We start from the raw sequence: 4,964 nt of genomic DNA on the forward strand, positions 1-4,964 counted from the left end.
ATAAGGGGCTGGAACTAATGGGTCAGGCAGTGATTAAAAGAATACAGTTTCCGTGTAATTATTTCGGGGCATAAGCTAAGCTAGCCATGTGGGCGGCCGGGTGCAGAAGACGCAGCTCTGCTGCTCTTATTTCAACACTCATGGTCATCCATCTTGCTCAAAAGTATCAAAAGTAGACAAGCACTACACACCTGAGCATGAGCGAATCTTCTACCTTGATGACAAATGATGTAGACAGGGTAAAGGCAAGAGGATCTAGATAAAGAGACTAAGTCCCAGGGCTGGAGAGATGGCTCAGAGGGTAAGAGCACTGGCTGCTCTTCCACAGGTCCTGAGTTCAATTCCCAGCAAGCACAGGGTGGCTCACAACCATCTGTAATGAGATCTGGTGCCCTCTTCTGGCCTGAAGGGATATACATGCAGACATAACACTGTATATATAATAAATAAATAAATCTTAAATAAAAAGAGACTAAGTCCCCAAATTGGAAAATTCAATTCTATCAAAGTACTTGGCAAAAACAACTGTTATCCATGGAAGGAATCAATCTAGGGAGAAGGACCTGGTGAGAATGGCACAGCGGTTAAGAGCACTAGTTCTTCTAGAAGACCTGGATTCAGTTCCTAATGTCCATATTGTGCTAACAAACATCTGTAATTCCAGCTCAGGGGATCCAGTGCCCTCTTCTGACCTCTGCAGGCACCCAGCATGAAAGTGCATGCAGGCAAAACACCCATATGCATAAATTTTTAAAAAATGATTTTAAAATTAAAAAACAGAATAAGGGACTGTTATACAGTGAAAAATGATACAGGGAGGGTGTGAATAAAGAAATACCTGGGACTGTGACAAGATTAAAAGCATCCTTGTGAAGTATAAGAGGAGCAACAATAAAACTTCTGTTAGTTGACTTGCTATGTAGCTGCTCACTTCTTATCTATTGATCAAGTTAGAAGTTCTTCTTCAACTCCATTGCTCCATTGGTCATTAAGCAACAAAATTCCTCTCTGGTCCCCAGGGCCAGTCTTTGGTATGGAGCCAAAGGTCACCTCTTTGCAGCTGTCTCTGAGCACTAATCCTTGCCGTCCCTCAGTTCCATTTCAGAAATTCCAAACAGCAACCTTGCCTAACTGGTTTTTGAAGAAGCAGTTCCACTTGCTTTTTCTTTTTATGTTTTGTTTCCCAACACTTTTATTTTTAAATTCAACTTTTATTTTGAAGTAGATAATCCATTTACAAAGTTTAAAGATCAAAACTGTAAGAGGTATAAAGTTCCATTCCATTTTTTTGATGTTGGAGGGTTCCATTGTTGTCAGTCATACTTCTGGCCCCCATCACTTTCAGGTCTTGGTTTTCTAACCTAACAGTGAGATTTCTTCTCAGTAAAAAGAGATCTTTTTTTTTTTTCAGATGGGATCACCCTATCTTTGATCCACACTTTCAACTTTAATGTTTTGCACACTCAACATGTGTATAGGCTTTCTAAGTGGAGGGTCATATATACTTCGAAAAATACTCTTAAGTTATTTCGGCACATGCCTCTCTCTGGAATAGGGGCAAAGAGACACACATTGGTTTATACCCCAGCACAAAAAAATATTTATTTCCTCTGGTAATGCCGGTCTTTAGAGGAAAAGTAGCTCAGGATTTGTCTTCTCTTTGCCCCAGGCTCTCTGTCTAATGTGGATGTTCCACTGGATTGGAGGGGGGGTTCTTTGGCAGCAGGCTAAACAGTCACAGAAAGTGGAATTTCCAAAGGATTAAAGTCAGGTGGTCATTTTCATCTGTCTGGATGTACCCTTTTGCTCAGGCCTCCCTTTGAAGTAGCTATGCCTAGAATCAGAGGCTCTCAGCTTCAAGACAATGTTCTTTCCGTTTTTTCCCCTCTAGCACTCATAGGATAAGACTTTGCTACATCAGTGTAAGACCCAAACATAGAATATGGGCTTTGACCTTACATCTTAATAGACCCCTATTATCCAATTTCAAATATGTGAAACTAAACAAAGAGGGTATTTGACCTAAGTTTCAATTTCTTCATTTGTCAAAATGGAACCAATCATACAGACTTTACACAGTTGATGTAAAGATGAAGTGACAATGTGTGCAAAACACTAACACAGTGCCTAGCTACCATACAGGTACTCAATAAAAAGGTTATGTTACCGCTATTGCTGAGTACAGTATAATGTTTGAAAGTAGAGGCTTTGGAGTTAGACTGTTCCCTCTCTGACCTTGGTCCAGAATTGGTTGCGCATTTTTGTTTTGCCACAGGTAAGTTAACTAACCCCAATTTTCTTAATCATAAATACATGTTTAAGTAGAACATCTCTTATTTATGCAGATTTCATTTGTAAGGTGCTTACCACTAAGCCTAATGTCCTGTATCTTAAAAGCACTTTAAAACCCAAACCCATCTACACTTAGATGATTTCTGCTCCTTCAGTTAAAGTAGGTGGTACCTCTTCATATATTTTCTTATAACAATTTACCTATAAAAGTGCATGTACAGTACGGTACATTTGAAATGTGTTGAGAGTACATCTCATGTTGTATTTTTTCCTCAAAATTTTTAAAATATGTAGTCATGGAAGAGTTCTTAATAAGGTATCATTCTGAGCATGACATGTCCTGAGGCTTATATTTTTACTTGTCTTTAACATTAACATACAAATCAGAACAGCACCTATACATAGTGCTGTCTACCAGATGCAGTGTGAGCAATACCATATTGGACTCAAATGCTGCCCTATCGAGACAGCACTGCTCTAACCTTTGATCATCTATTTCCTCTATGAATACATGTGAACACCAAAAGATTTACTATGCCTGACTAAAGACGTGTAAAGGATGGTAAGCATTTTTTCCCTTTTGAACAGCTGAGCCCTGGCTCAAGTCAGAAACATCTGACTCCAGATATAACCACTGCATTTATGCACATGGTTCTTTCTTTCTGTATTATGCTGTTTTTAAAATAGTAACCAGAAAAGAGTGATCATATGCCTTGTGGATTCTGGTCTGTTACCACTGACTAAATGTAAGCACTTTTAAATAAAGTCCAAGACTCAGATAAAGACATAAATGTATTTATACTAAGAAATGGGAAGAAAAACTATCAAAATAAATAAAAGTAAATTATAAATTTGGGATTTTAGTTTTCTTCTAATGTTTAGACTTACAGCTAAACCTTCACTCTAAGAAAAAAATAAGGCCACAAATCTGGAAACATTGAGCTTTCCTGGACAATCATACATATTTTACAAGTGCCTAAGCTCCTATCTGAACATCTGAAGTGGAGAGATGTCAAAAGATACAGAGGGTGACAGAGCTGAGGGTACCAAGTAATTAACTTCTCCCTTAAGTACAAAGCCAATAGCTGTTCTTTAATTCAGCCCAGCATCAAGAAATCACCTAAGCTTCAACATAGAAACACATCAGATAAAAATTTAAGTGACGGAAATGTCCGTGATCTTGTTTCTAGTGAACATCACTGATATTCTTAAAGCTTCCCAGGAACCTCTGTGGGCAGAGATGGTAGTTACTACTTCAACACAAAACAAACAAAACAAGTTTAATATTGAAAAGTGTTTTTAATTTCCAAGCCAAGGACAGTACATGAAGAGAAGAATTAATTACACAAGAAACTAAAAATTGCATAATAGATGGTGGATAATCTAATCAAAAACACTTATTAAGCACAGATCACATTATTGGACACTAATGTACTCCCTATGAACATAATGACTTCTGAGCTTTGATTCTAGAGCTTGGGGTCAAATAATACAGAATTAGTTTCTCATATATTAGTATAAATGCACATAAACACCTGAATTGCCTGAATAATATATTCATAGATGTTTAGTCAACAGATCTAGAGTGGGGCTTATTTTAACCAGTTCCTAGGTGATGGAGGTGCTAGACTAGAAATACAAATAGCCAGACAGGCATAGAAATGGGTTTTTGGAAATCTGAATGGAGCATTATATGAGCATCAAGCAGGGACCAGGCCTTTCTGGGTGTGATTGTTGGAAAAGGCTTCACATAGGAGGTTGGAGAGAGTCTTGTTTCTCAAGTAACCACAAGAGGACAGTTCAGTGATTGAGCTGGTATGAGCTGGATAGGCCATCCAAACTTTCTGACCCTGTTTCCTTTTTCACATGTAAAATAAAACATTGAGAACATTAGATTCTTCACAGCCCTGAAACTAATGAGAAATAAGGGTGGCATGTAGCTCAGTGGCAGAGCACTTGCCTAACATATGCAAGGGCCTGGGCTTCATCCTCAACACTTAAAACTATCTGTAAGTCACTATCTGCTTCTAAGTTAAAAAATAGTATAAAATGTTCTATTAATGAGCCTAACAAAGCAGACTACACTTTACAATTGAAAGTGTGACATGCTGTAACAAAACAGCACTTAAGTCCTGAGTGCCACTTATCTTTTGTTCCCTACTCCGCTGCCTAGTTATGGTGAGGTGTATGGCCCTTACCACTAAACTATTTTAAAAAGCATCACATCCACTTTGTTCAGCACAATGATACTTAACATTTATAAATTACCTTTCACTTCCAATGGACACAACAAGCATCGGTTAATTAGTTGTCACACAACTGAAGTTATTTTCCATTAGTCTAATTACAAGTGGAGCAGCAAAGGCAGGTGACAGGAGGGTCAGAGCCCGGCTGAGAATGATGTTCACCATTTGTAGGTGAAAACGAACCTTCACCAAAGTACAAAATCACGAAAAAAAGAAAAAAATTCAGTTTCTGAACATCTTCCTACTAAGAGCCACAGTGTCAAGTAAGGAAAGGGTTGACTCCAATGGCTCCTCCCCAACGTTCTGTATACACCAAGCAACAGAAATAAGCCAATAAGCCGGGCGGTGGTGGCGCACGCCTTTAATCCCAGCACTCGGGAGGCAGAGGCAGGCGGATCTCTGTGAGTTCGAGACCAGCCTGGTCTA

The sequence above is a fragment of the Microtus ochrogaster genome, chromosome X, assembly GCF_000317375.1.
Source record: "Microtus ochrogaster isolate Prairie Vole_2 chromosome X, MicOch1.0, whole genome shotgun sequence".
NCBI lineage: Eukaryota > Metazoa > Chordata > Mammalia > Rodentia > Cricetidae > Microtus > Microtus ochrogaster.